Raw genomic sequence first — 15897 nt, 5'->3', positions numbered from 1 at the left:
CAACTTAAATTTGATATTAGAGAAAACTGGATCTTTGCTTATAAATCTTTAGAACTGAGGTAGCTATAACTTCCTGTGAAAATGAATTCCTGTTTAAGCAGATACTTATTCCTAGACACAACTGGTTTGAGATTTTACTTTTGGGATCCTAAGAAATTGTAACCATATTCATGTTTGCTTCTAATGGGTTTACCATCTAGCTCTCCCGGTTCCTTTATTAATATTTTTCCCCACTTATATTACTCATTTTAGCCATCTCACACCATCCTGTGGTAGGTTGGTGGTGAGAATTCCTCATTTTTAGTTAGGATTAGTCACTTGGTTGTTACATTTACTGATGATATACATATCATTAATGTCCCTACTCCCTAGGCTGTTCCTACATATCAAATATGCAACGCAAACAAACACATTCAGTGTACATTTATCATTTATACCCCTTGGGCTGCTCTTCTGGTTTCTATAAGGTTACAGTGTTACAGAAGAAACTCAGTCCTTAGCCCCAAGATACAGGTAGCCATTGGCTATGCAGTTCTACTTCACCTAGCCAGATCCTCATGTACCAGCTCCAGTATCTGAAACCCAGACACCCACACTGTTGTTGGAGTTACAACCTGCATGCCAGCCAGCAGACATGAAGACATTTTGTGTGGCTATATGTATCTGAAAAGAGTGTGTTGCTTTTGCTTTCCTCATATTTCATTTATGAATTGATCTCCTTTGTTACTGAATGTAAAAGTTGTTTTTGATATTCATGTTCACATATAAATAAAGCCATATAAATACATACATACAAATATTTCAAGCAATAGCATTAATGCTCTTCTAGCTTGCCAATACACCAAAACACTTGTTCCCATAATAAGTATCCAGGCTGTTCTTAAAAATATCTAAACTAGTACTTGCTTTAATGTAATGTGATAGTCTGTTCCATGCATCAGCTACTCTATCAGAGAACCAGTTAGTACACTTCTCATTCCTATAGAATCTCCCACATAGGTTGTCTGATGATTCTCTAGTACTTTTTGTTAACTCCAAACATTCCCAGAGGTAGTTGCCACTAAATGCCCTATATACCTGAATGAGATCTCTTAGATATCTGTAAGAGACACTGTACAAATTCAGAAATGTTAGTCTTTCATAATAACTTAAATGTTCACATCCATGGATACCCTTGGAATATTTCCGTTGTACTCTTTCCAGTTTACTCATGCTTGTTTTCTTATAGGGTTTCCATATTGTTATTCCATACTCAGGTTTGTGTCTAATGTAACTAACAAACAATTACTTCATTATTTTTGATTTCCTAGACTTTATAAATCTTTTTATACAACCTATAGTTCTATAACTATCATTAACCAATTGGTTGATATGATTAAAAAACTCATAGTTGAATCTACCCATATACCCAGGTCATTAAATGAGTCTACGGTTTCAAGCAATATGTGCTGTATTAAATATTCACCTTTTAATGTATTCCTACCAAATCTCATATGCTTAGTTTTTGATGTATTTATCAGCATATTATTCTCCTGTGCCCAAATGGTCAATTTAATCAAATTATTTTGAAGACATGCCTTATCTGCAACACATGTAATCAGTTTACCCAATTTAAGGTCACCTGCATATAGACTATAGAACACCTCAGATGAAAAAGTTAGGTCTGAAAGATAAAGTAAGGGCCTAGGACAGAACCCTGTGGGACACCATGACTGTAACCAAGGATTTTGCTTGTCCATTTGCTGTATGATACTTGCTATGTCCTATTTGTAAGCCATGCAGCCATCCATCTTATCAATAGTTCATCTATACCTAGTTGTACTAATTTATTGATCAGTGTTATGTGTATGACCCTGTAAAATGCTGTACTTAAATCTATATAAATTACATTACAGCACAATTTTTCATTCATATCTGTTATTATATTGTTATAGAATATCATGTTACAGGTGGTAATATATTTGTTTTCAACATATGTATGCTGCTATATGGTTTCAAGTCCAAACATATCCAGTTCTGACAATAACGTATCCAAAATTACCTTCTCCATTATTTTTCCACAGCATGAAAGTAGACTTAAGAGTCTATATGACTCTGGGTTTGTCCTACTCCCCTTTCCCTTAAAAACAGGTTTAATAAGCGCAGGTCTCCAATCTTGAGGAATCTCCCCATATTTACATGACCTAGTGAATAATAAATATAATGGTACTGTAAGTTCTTGCTGAAGTGTTCTCAGGTCATTGTTACTAATTCTGTCTCCTCCCTGTGCTTTGTTTGGATCCAGTTTGCACAGTTATTTTTCAATATAATCTAATTTGATTCCAGTAGCTGGGGTTACCTGGATGTCACTAGGACAATTTACCACCCCTTTTGTGGAAACAAACTGTTTTGCATAAAATTTTGTAAATATATCTATAATCTGTTTTGTCTGAGAATAAATTTTAGAATCTGCACACAGTTTATCAATTTGTGTGTCTTTACTCCTTCCATGTCTTATGTATCTATAAAAAGATTTCCTATAATGCTCAATATCTATACATAAATTTTCTTCAAAATTTTCTTGATCTTGTCTCACACTATGCTTAATCTGTTTGCCCAACTTGTTTCTTTCAGTTTTCAAAGTTATAGTTCGACCTCTCTTCCATTTCTTATATTTTTTGTCTTTCACCTTAATCAGAGATCTTGTTCTTGTGGAAATATATCCCCCTGACATTATATGCCTAGATCCTGATGGTAAACATTTTTTTTAATTTTTTTGCACTCAAACAATTTCTCTTTCAAATCTTTCCACAATCCATCATCAGTTTTTCCACTGAAGACCTCACTCCAGTTAATTTTACATAGTGACTGTTTTGCTTTCATATAATCTGTAATTAACCTTCTGTGCATTGCCTTAGATTTCTGTTTGGCAGAATTATCTAGCAACAAAGTAACCTTTATAACCCCATGATCACTGCACATCAGTGGTGGCAAAATTTGACTTAAGTTACAGTAATTTCTTTGGGACACAAACAATGTCTAGTATGTTCCATTCCCTGGTAGTTTTCTTTTTACAATCTAAAGCAATTGTTGTTCCTGAATATAGGCTGTGAATAATTTCCTTACTTACATTGTAGAATCCATATTATTCCAGTCTGTTTCTGGTAAATTTAAGTCATCAGCTAATATTATTCTTCCCTCCTACGTTTCATGCAAGAAATATATGAATTCCTCTAGGTCATCTGCACTTGACTTTGGTGGTCTATACACTCCAACAATTGTTATATGTTCCAGGGTTGTCTTTATTGTCACAGTTACACAGTCTATAGTGTTGGTGTTGTCACTGAACATGTCATAATCATAGGTCTCATAGCTATCTTTAATCCCTATCATAACACCTCCACCTGATTTTTTATTAGAATGTCTGTTACAGTAAAAACATTTATACCCTGACAGAACTGGTTTCCAGTCATTGTTCTTTAACTGTTTCACAAATAATAATTATATCAATCTTGTGGGAACGTAGCAAATTTTCCAATAAAAAACTTTATTTTTAATACTCTTAGCATTAACAACAATCAGAGAGGCATCAAATGTTGCTATCTGTGGGCTGTTAAATTTTTAACATGGCAAAAATCCTCCCTGGGATTCATGAAGCTTGCGCCATGCACCAGAGTAGCGTCGGCGATCTAGCGCCAAATATGGCCACCGAGCGATTCAGGTAAGAGCTCTTTCCATGTGCACTACCAGCATACGCCAGAGCTGCACAGCTCCCGGCGCATGCATGTTAATTACCCCATGCACAGCAGTGTAGCATGCAAACAAAGGTATATAGCGATTCATGAAGTGGTGCAGGTGTAGCGTAAGCATGTAGAAATGTAAACCAAATAAAACGATTTACATTTTGTCAAACATAAAATCGGAGCCATGAAAGTGGACCAAATTACGTATTATAATGTTAATATATGCCAATGGCTAAATATATAGCCAATGGCATAAAACAACATGCACAACATTTAAAAAATAACATTTAATGTCATGGCCACACCAACGCAAAATAAAACCTCAGTGCATTGGTGCGCAAATGGGATCACAAGGAAAATATATTTAGATGTCATAAAACTGTAATGTAATGCAATTCATGAAATCCCCATAATAGTCAAAGGCATGCATGCAACACCACAACCATAGCGCAAGGGTTACTAAGGGTCTGTGACAGTGTTCCGTGCGGTAACTAGGAATTAGCAGTCAATGCCATGCAAATGAGTCTAGTAATACTGAATCACAAATGGCCCACCGGTATAAGGATGTACCACACGGCATAGTATTACAACACCGACGAGTTGCCTGGAGGTAAACATGACATCAAGAGAGGGGCGTGCCACCATAGCTGTAAGCACATTGGATCATTGCTAATCCGTGTTGCTTAGCAAAGCCGCAGGATAGGGGTGTGAAAGTAGCCATAGCTTTGCTTAGCTGAGAGCACACAAGGTAATCAAACGTTCACGTGAACGTGGATGAAAACGTGCACGAAACCCGGTAAACGGTTGTGTGCGGCGTGCACCATAGCTGAAACAGGAAGGATATGGGAAGACAATAAGGAAATGCTGCAGCATGGTAATTGTAGTACAAATGAGTAATTAACACCTAGAAACTCACAGTGGGCCATAGACAACAGCTAACAAGGCTGCTAGCAGCTACCTGCAGAACAGGAAAGGGGAGGTGCCGTACAGCAAAGAAAAGAGAACTGTCACAGCAGAACAAAGCAAACTTGCAGTAGATCAGCTACATAACACATTCCCCAACACAATCCTGGGTTGTGGAAGCACAAAACATGAAAGGCGGCAGCTGGATGCATACCTAACAATGGGAAGGGAATCGGGTTGAAAATAGAAGTAAAGGGTAATAGATGAATCATGGCAGACAAGCGTAAGTCAACACCGAAGGCGCCACAATAGCAGTACCTGCTGTAAAACCAATAATTAAGATACCCTGCAGCTGGAATAGCACAAACACGCCCAATTACACCAGCATTATCCATTGCACAATAGTATAAGGTGTGAAAGCCCCCCCCCCCCACACACACACACACTTGTGTATTTCCAGACACTCTGCACCATTGGTGTATACAGATGGGGAACTTTTAATATGTATATGTTAGGGGCTGCCATAGCTTTGATTAACCAGCATGTGTTCATAGGTTCATAGGTAGGTACTAGGCTATTGGCCCTAGGGCCTATACAAGCCTAGCCAAAAATGTACCCTGGCTTTCGCCACCCAAGAAAATTATTTTCCTGTGCCCCTGTCAAGCAGAACCACAGAAGTGATTCCCGGGGTGAATTTCCTATTACGTATCCAATCATCAAGATTTTTCTTGAAGAGTGCTAATGAGGAGCTCTATAGATAGGTAGTCTGTTCCAGATTATGGGAAGTCTCTGGGACAGGAATCTATCCCTCCAGCATGTTCTGTTTATTGTGGTGACAAGGTTTAGGTCCCTCGAGCGTGTAGCTCAGAGGGATTGGGATTTCTTTAAGTGGAGCATGTCCAACAGCTCTGGGTTTGACACAGCTTTGCATGTTAGGCAGAGATCGCCTCTGAGTAGGCAATATGCGATGGAGTAAAGCTGGAGTTTTTTGAGACGGTCTGCGTAAGGCATCTGTTTGAGGCCAGTAATCCTCTTTGTGAGGTATTTTTGTGGCCTTTCCAGTTGTTGTAGATGTCTTGTGAGGTACATACCAAAAGGGGTGTTGTATTCTATAATGGGTCTAATGAGTGATGAGTAGAGGGGAACAATGACCTCTTTCTGGATGAGAAACCTTTTGTGATGAAGTGTGTGTAATGAAGGATTTCGACCCCACTTTGCGATGTGATTATCAAAGGAGAGACTACTGTCTATCACACTTTCAGTGTTATGACAATGCACTTTGACAGCAGGCATCTGTCTCAGTGAGGCCCTTTTGATGTCCACATTGTTGGGAGTTTCAATTATGGCTCCTAGTTTGCAGTCATCTGCGAATTTGTGGTACTCCACTTGTCACTGGTCCCAGTTGACAAACCATCTTGTGATAGGGATTTATACCTAGTTTAGTCTTTGTTTATGAGACCCATGATGATATGTTCGGTGACAGGTGCAGGCCATCACCAGTTGTTTTACATTAGGAAGGTTTGTGGCCTGCACTGTGGTGGCAGGACAGGTAGCTTACATCCTTCTAAGTTGGGAACTGCTGATTAAGGGCTCCGTGTCTGTTATTCTAAAAGTGTATTAGTTCTGGTTTAAGCACTTGGGCTTCAGGCCAGTTATTTTACATTAAGAAGGTTCGTGGTCTGCACTCTTGTGGGAGGAGAGGGTGGACTCTGCCCTTCTGAGCTGGGAATTTCTGGTTAAAGGCTTATAGTGCCTGCATATTTGAACTGTTTCTTACTGAAATTGGTACACCTTGTTTGCTGTAGTATAGACTAGATCCAGGCCTGCTGAATCTAGCTTTGTTTGTATGCTTGTTGTTTGTTTGCTTGTTATTTCCCTGAAATGCTAATTCCACCTAAAATGTGGCTTTTCAGCGCTTCTGTGGATCCCTAGTGATATCTGCATTGCTTACTGTACTTATTTCCTTGTTTCACTTGAAAGAAAGTTACTGTTTGTCGTTTTTGCATTTAAGTTACCTGTAACACATTGCACTTAAGTTACCTGGCACTTGCTCACTAAAGCAATTATATGTCAGCACTAAAAAATTAAAAGCACTACACCCTCACAAACTCCCCTTGAGTACCCTGTTCCCCATTGGCCCTTTTTTCAATTATAAAGGAATTCCCAATACTATACTAGCATGTCCAAAGATCAGTTGTCAATCTCCTCTATGGTCCAGCTGGTGAATCTGGGAATCTTGAGGCAATGTTACAACTGCCTCATGTACACAGACAACCCTCTCCTCCTCCCAACAAATTCCAACACATGTGAGAGATGCAACCATATAGCCAAACTGGAGGCTAAGCTCTCTCAACTCAGTACTGGCGTAACCAGTCAGGAGGAGAAGGAAACCACATTCACTACAATTCCAGTCTCACATAGACCTACCACGACAGCAAACCAAACACATAAACACACAAAAACATACTCGGAGGCTCTAAATAAAAATCTGCCTAAGCAGCAGAGACCTCCAAAGCAGACACCCAAGCAACTGCTACCCCAAAACAAAACACGTGCAACACATAGCTCACAAAGCCAGTGTGGCAAACAGTCACAGCCCTTAAGGCTAAACAACACACCTGATACACTTGTAATAGGTGACTCTATTGTTAGGCACACTGACATCCCGCTCACCAGGCTGAACAAGGAGAAGGTCACGGTGAGCTGCCTGTCGGGCGCTAGGATCTGCCACATAACACAAGCACTCAGGTCACTCCAATGCAAGTACAAATATGACTCAGTCATTGTCCATGCTGGTGTGAGTGACCTGAGATGTACCTCGCTGGACTACATGAAAAGAGACATAGAGGAGCTCTCTGAGCATGTAGCCCAGGCCGGTATGACCCTGACCTTGAGTAGCATCTTACCCTCACCAAGAATGATGCCACAATATGAAGACAAGATGATCAATTTCAACAATTGGCTTAAGTATTGGTGTCATTCAAAGAGGATCCAATGCCTGTCAGCCTGGGATGACATGCTCGAGAAGCCACGATGCTGGACGGCTTGCACCTGTCACCCCTGGGCTTTTGGATATTGGCAAAGGCTCTTGCTACCCCCATAGTGCCTTTTTTAGGCAAGGCTCAAAAGACAAACCCACCTCCATAGGTATCACAAGGGATAAGAAACTAAGAGTAATGCTACTCAACACCAGAAGTCTAAACCTCAAGATGCACACACTCAAAACTCTCCTTAGCATGGAGAACATCGATATCTGTGCAGTAACAGAAACCTGGTTCAAGGCTCCTGAGAGCACCCCAGCACTATCAGGTTATACCTCATACCATGCTTTTCGGCCCCAAAACTTGGACCAAACCACAAAAGGAGGGGGAGTATCAATATTCGTCAAAGATACCCACACCTCCAGGTTGGTGGCACAGCACGAAGCATCAGAGGCTATCCATGTGCAACTAACAGTGGGTAAAACTGCCTTCCAGTTTATAGCCTGCTACAGACCACCATCCCAAACCCAAGAACCCCACTTGGCCTTCCTGAGAACACTGGAAAATATGAAGGTCTCTCCAAACACCATTATATTGGGCGACTTCAACTACCCAAACATAGACTGGGAGCATTACTCTAGCTCCAACACCCTAGCCCAAAGGTTCCTAGAATTTATAAACTCAAATGCTATGGAACAACTTGTTACCACTCCCACAAGAGGGGAAAACATACTGGACCTGATCATCACCAACATGGGGACTCTATGCTCCAAACCAGAAGTGTATCCCTCACTGGTAAGATCAGACCATAAACTAATCACACTGGATATTCACATCCCGACCCCACCCCCTGCCCATAAAACCACAGTGAAAAACTTCTCTAAAGCAAATTTCACACTCCTCAAAACCGAGGTGGAATCCTTCAAAGCCCCCGGGCCTGTGGAAAATACAGCCCAGACAGCAGAATCCTTTATAAACGCATTCTATGAACACCTTCAGGAATGCGTGGATCATGCAATCCCAAATAAAACCAAGACCCAATCCTCCAAAGGCAGACATCCTGTCTGGTGGACCCCAGCCATAAACAAACTATACAATAGAAGGAGGAAGCTACTACATGATAGAGCAAAATCCCAAAAAGGGAAGGCATCTCTGATCAGTATTAACAAAAAACTACAGGCACTCATAAAATTGTCTAAGGCCAGTTTGGAGAGAAAAACTGCACAGGACACTAAGGATAATCACAAGGCTTTCTTTAGTTATGTTAGGAACCTGGGTGGGAATTCCCAGATATGCTCAGAATTAGTCCAAAATGACAAAAAATACACCGAACCCACAGACATTGCCAACATCCTAGCTGACGAGGGGAAGGTGGTCCACACAGCCTACCTGGACCTCGCAAAAGCCTTCGATACAATACCTAACTCATGCATTATAGATAAGCTCACCAGCTTAAATATAAACCCCTATGTCACTAGATGGGTTTCAAACTGGCTCAAGGACAGAACCCAAATGGTTAGAATTGCTGGAGCCATGTCAGACTCCAAACCATTTACAAGTGGCATCCCACAGGGCTCAGTCCTGGGACCTCTCTTGTTCGGTATATATTTCTCGGAGGTACAGGCCAACACGGAAGGACTGTGGCTGACCAAGTTTGCAGATGACTGCAAACTGGGTGCCATAATTGACTCTCCAGCCGACACAAGCATCCTCCAAAAGGGCCTCATAGAAACAGACAACTGGTGCCAGAGCCATGGCCTCAAGCTAAACGCCAAAAAGTGTATAGTCATCCCCTTTGGCAAAAACAAAGTGCCCACAAATTACCACATAGGTGGTAATCCATTAAGTACAGAAGAAGTAATTAGGGACCTGGGGACCCAAGTTGATAGCAATCTCTCATTTGACAACCACTTGGCCAAAGTGGTTAGAAAAACATTTTATATAGCCCACCTAATCATGAAGGGATTCACATCTAGATCAGGGGAGGTCATCATGCCTCTTTACTCATCCCTCATCAGGCCCATAATTGAGTACAATGCCCCTTTTGGGATGTACCTTACCAGACACCTGCAGCAACTGGAAAGACCCCAAAAGTACCTCACCAAGAGGATCAAAGGGCTCAAACAGATGCCATATGCTGCCCGGTTAAAGAAACTCCAGCTCTACTCAGTGGCATACCGCCTGCTCAGAGGTGATTTATGCCTGACGTATAAAGCCATGTCCAACCCGGAATTAATGGACATGCTGCACCTCAGAAAATCCAAATCCCATCGAGCTACGCGCTCGAGAGACTTGAACCTCAGCACTGAAATAAATAGGACATGCTGGAGGGACAGATTCAAAACCCAGAGGCTCCCTTCACTCTGGAATAAAATCCCAGTCCAGGTTAGGCAGAGTCCCTCATTGACTCTCTTCAAGAGGAATCTTGATGAGTTGATGGGAGATCGTAGGTTTACCCCGGGTATCACTTCTGTGTCACTGTTAGACAGAGGCACAGTATACTAACCTCGAAAGAGGGCATAGCAAAATTAATTTAAAATGGGTGGCGAAAGCCAAACACACTCTGGCTAGGCTTATAAATGCCTTAGGGCAGATAGCCTAGTATGAACCTATGAACCTATGAACCTAAGAGTGTTCAGACCCAGGGTAACCTACCAGGGGCTACATGATCTGGAGATAGTAGAGCATTACAGGGTGGACAGGGACATCATACAGCAACTTGTTGAGCTGTGCCAGCCATGCCTCAGAGCCAGAAGTAACAGAGGGGAACCCATCCCAGTGGATACGAAGGTATGTGTAAGCTTCAGAATACTAGCCACAGGTACCTTCCAAAGGCCAACTGGGGATATCATAGGGATCTCACAGGCATCAGCATCCAGGGTACTCCACCAGTTCATGGATGCCATGTTACCACATTCCAATGAGCGCATATACTTCCCCCGAATGCAGGAGAAATTGGCCAGCAATATGCGTCTCTTCCACCATGTGGCAGACTACCCGGAGGTACTAGATGCAATTGACTGCATGCACATACACATCAAGTCACCACCCGGTGAGCAGGGTAGGTGCTACATAAATCGCAAGGGATTCCCCTCCATCAACTGCCAGGTCATGTGCAATGTCCAGGGCATTATCATGGATGTGTGTGCTGGCAGTACTGGAAGCTATCACAACTCCCACATCTGGCATGCCTTACAGCTGTATCAGGTATTTGCCAGGGGGACATCCCATATGGCCACCTGGTGGGAGCTGCTGGCTATTCACTGGAACTGTGGATGATGACTCCCATCAGAAATGCACACACAGCCACACAAGAATGCCATAATGAGGCACACGCAGAAACCAGAATCATCACAGAGCACGTGTTTTGGATGCTGAAATCACGGTTCCGTTGCTTGGACATATCTGGTGGAGCCTTGCAGTACTCTTCAGGAACGTGTGCCCACATCTTCATAGTATGTGCCATGCTACACAATATGATCCTGCGGAAACAGCTGCAGCAGGGACAGAATGGTGAAGGCCCTCACAGACCACCACCATTGCTAAGGGACCCACAGGCACATGTGGACTCAGATCATGAACACCCTGTGCTAGCCCTAGTAGGCAGACGGAGGCATGCCCAGTATGCCCATGCCTTGGCAAAGAGGGAACGTATAGCACACACACTAACAGTGTAGGCACTCATGGATTGACATCCTTCTCCACCTGCACACACAGCAAACATGGATGGCACACACACACATGACCACCTGTAAATTGTCATGTATAGGTGGTCTACTGTGTGCATTTACATAGGTAGCCCTCAACTGTTGTACACACAACTGCCATTGGCACAAGGTAAGTCAATACCTGAACAGTAAATTAAGCTATCAGCATGTGTTCATATTGTATGTAGAGGTTCATAGATACATAGGTAGGTACATGTCCAACCGCTGAGGCCACTCATAAGCATAGGCAAAACGTGTCTGCTGTCACCACCCCATCAATTAACTAACTGTCCCTCTGTGAAGCAGAGCCACTTGTGGGATCCCTGGGGTGTAGTTACTGTTCACCACCCACTCTGCCAGGATTCCCTGGAGTGTCAGTGAGGGGTTTTGTATAATGTAATCAGGGATGTAGTTCCAAATAATGGGGAGTATCCCTGACAGGAATCTTCACAGATGTGTACATGTTACCTAGTATACCTTAAACACAACTTGCATATATAGGTAGTTCTCCACAGAATAATAAACATGTGGAACACACAACCACTGAAATGTGCATTAATCACCCTTGCACTACCAGTGACTGCTCTGAGAGGTAAGATATCACTGCCAGGATTAGAACACGCAACCATGTACACATTCATCACAATAACATACCACTAAGCTACCTGAGATGTACCAATGGCAGTCGTGTATACTGACTAGATAAAACACAAAAGGTCGGAATGTATTGAAATAGGACAAACCGGCATGTACCCAATGAAAGGTGTATGTTTTATATATATATATATATATATATATATATATATATATATATATATATAAAATAAATATATATATATATATATATATACATCATCATATATATATAGAGAGAGGGAGAGAGAGAGAGAGAGATATGTCGATATATGGGGATATACATACATATGTAGATATATAGAAAGGTTAACAACATCTACATAACCATGGAGGTACAAATAAATGGGATAACTACCACATACCGACTGCTTTACATACCGACGCACGTGATCCCGAGGCTTAAGGTCCGAAATAACACAATACCGAAACACCAGATGCGCGAGGTGTAATCTCACGATGTTTATGGACAGTTAGTCAGTGCTTCTGGTGTTGCGGTTCGGGTAGGTTACTGTGTGTAAGTGTGTTTCTTAGGGCTGTAGTGTGTGTAAGTGTGTGTTCTGTGTGTGGTATATGTTCTAGGGGGACTGTAATGTGTGGTTGTGGGTTAGCTTTGTGCATCTATTTGCGCAACCTAGGATGTAGAATATTAAAGTAGAGGCTGGTGTGGGGGGCGCAGACACCTACATGGGGGGGTGTAGGGGGGCTTGGCCACCTGCTCATACGTAGCATAGGATGGTTTGTTTGGATGTGTTGGGTAGCAGTGTGTCTGTGTGTGCATGTGTGTGTTCCATGTTCATGTTACCTTTGCGAGTTACTGTCGATGTCGGTAATGTGGGGTATGGGAGTCTGGTCCCGGTACTGTGTGCGTCTGAACACTGTGGTTTCAGGATTCCATAGGTCTCCCGTATACAGTGGTTGAAGTGTTCATATATGTGTATAACATGGACCATAGCAATCACACATTCCGCCACTACCAACCTTTCTGAACAAAGGATATGGAGAATATATGCCTATACACTATTACAAATATGTGCTATGGACATGAGCCAATGATAGTGTTACCATCTGTCCCACTTTGCGAGGAACACTCCCTCTTTGGGCTGTTGTGTCCTGACCAAATATATTAAACGTGGCAAATGTCCTGGGATTGTAGGACATAATTATGTCCCATATGTACTGTAATAGTTACATACAATAGTTATTTCTGTATCTAAAATACCTACATGTTACAGGAAACAGGATAAGCAACTAAACTGCTACAAGAATAAGCTTATATTTAGGCAAGAAAGGAAAGTTCTATCCCTTGTACTGACCGTGGGTTTGTGTCGGCCTGTAAAATCAGATGTGTGTCTCGAAGAGGTCCCACTATGGCCATATGAAAAGGTGGCAACCCTAGCCAAAGAGGGTCAGTCACCAACACAACTACAATGACTGCAAATACCTATGACAGAAATACACAGCTATCATGTATCAACAGGTAATTACATTCGGATCTATTACCGAAGGGATTCAAGGACTAACATCACCTGCATGCTATACAGGAACCACATAACAATGCCTTAATGAATCAGCCTGCAATTACCATTGTATTAGTCCACAAAAAGATAGGTGCTCAAATAGGGAAGGAAACCTCACACACATAGCGATTATGTATAAAAGCAGTTCCTACACACCTGCATCTGCTAAGCACACCCACCAACATCACCCCCACACCCAAACATATTACAATACAAACTAATAACATCACAAATCATTCACACACTGTACGACATCTGCAGAAGCCTTAACATATCTTGTCAGAGACACACTAACATGGTCCTATGTGAAATAGCTGCTGTTATACAATGGAACAGCTGCTGATGTAACAGGGTTTGTTTGCACTAATCCCGTTTATGAGGGTTGTGCATACACCGGGATGTGTTAGCAATTAGTGAGTAACAGCACAGTATGCTACACTTGTACACGAAATCAAGGTTGTCTGGTGAGCACACTGTACACCACATAACAGTTCATGCATAGCCATATGGCCTTGAGCTGGCCAAACATCCTTGCCAGACAAAAACTTCTGCAGAAGTATCAGGTACAAACAAACCATGCATAAGTAGCACTGTTCCGAAATAACAGCTGTACTCACATGTAGAACTAAAACGTCTAGCCATTACACACAGTCCATGGGAGTCATGAAGCTAATATATCTCTGTTTGTCTCCATATAGCTGTTGAAATATATTGCAATAACACATCTAGGCCGTCTCCCTCGAAAGTAAGGCAAACGGACAATGCCCAAAAGGAGTACTCAGTTATACACCACTGTTGCAATGTATCGGCTAATGGAGTAGCTGCACAGCTGATGTGCATCTAATTAACTACTTTGCAACAGCAATTGGTGGACAGGATACCACATGTTACCAATATGTAACTAGAAAAGGATGTGTTATCACACATTCATACCATCCGTATATACCAGCAGAACGTTACAAAGAACATTGAAACACAAACCGAAATGGATTGAATCAACAGTTAACGACACCTCGGGTTACTAATAAGGTATGTAGAACAGTCAGTATGTCTGTGTATGTAGTACTTTTCTGTAGTATTTAAAGTGCACGCAATCCATATAGTGGAAATAGTTATCTTGTAATGATGTATTGTTGAGCATAGTAATGCTTGTAGTATTTGTGTGTACTGCTGTAGGTCACAAGGCAAACACCGCATACACCACAAGGGATGCTATATAAGGGCTTTGAACAGAAATACTCCTCACCAGCCGATGTCAGTGGCAGGACTGGTCCAAGTATGTGCTATAACAGGGGATAGTATATGTTGATATATTGTAACTGTAGCCATATGTATGGGTGTATTACAGAGAATAACATGTGGAAGGTTGGGCCACTGTGCAAGAATGATTTGCATTGTGGGATATTGTGCCAATAACTGTGTAATGTACAGCATTGTAGGCAGATATGTATTACAAGCTACATAGCATTACTGTAATGTTAAGCAAACATTAGTTATGTCAATTGGCATTTACAATACACAATAACAGGATACGTATGTCTTTTAGTGAGCCGACGGTTTATCAGCATGACAGCAAAGTAAAATGGAAGAGCTATTTAACTATCCATGCACATAAGACATGTAATATATGCAAAGGTTGGTACTAGGCTGTCTTACCAAGGGTATCTGTAAGCCTAGCTAGCGTGTGTTGGCTTTCGCCACCCCCATAGGTTGGTTCCCTGTGCCTCTGAACAGCAGAGTCAATAATTCCCTGTGCCTCTGTCCTGCAGAGCCACTGCAGTGATCCCATGGGTCTCCCATCCACACGTCAAGGTTTCCCTTGAAGAGTGCTCATGAGGGGCCCTGCCTGATGTACATTGGAATCATGTTCCAAAGCATGGGGAGTGTCCAGGTCAGGAATCTATCTGTCCAGCATGTCCTACTCATCGCTGTGGTTAGGTGTATATCCCTAGAGCATGTGGCTCTCAGGGGCTTCTGTTTAGGTGGAGCATATCCAACAATACAGGGTTGGACATGGGACTTGTATGTCAAGCAGAGATCACCTGTGAGTATGCGGTATGCAACTGAGTACAGCTGGAGTTTCATAGGTTGGGCTGCATAGGTCATCTGTTTGAGGTCAGTAATCCTCTTGGTGTGGTACTGGTGTGGTCTTCCAAGCTGTTGCAGTTGTCTTGTAAGGTATATCCCAAATGGGGTGTTGTATCCTTTAATGGGTCTAATACGACATGTGTAGAGTCACAATGGCCCCTCTGATCTGGATGTGAACCCATTAGAGATTAGGGGGGCCATGTAGAAGGATATTCTAACCACCTTGTCATTATGGGTATCAAAGGAGAGATTGCTATCTACTGGGGTTCCCGGATCCCGTATTACCTTTTCTGTATGTAGGGGACTAGCACCTATGTGGTAGTCTGCGGGTAATTAGTTATAT

This window comes from Protopterus annectens, chromosome 14.part0, assembly GCF_019279795.1.
Source record: "Protopterus annectens isolate FY-2018-M chromosome 14.part0, PAN1.0, whole genome shotgun sequence".
In the NCBI taxonomy this organism is placed as follows: domain Eukaryota; kingdom Metazoa; phylum Chordata; order Ceratodontiformes; family Protopteridae; genus Protopterus; species Protopterus annectens.
Note: the sequence above shows the minus strand (reverse complement) of the source record.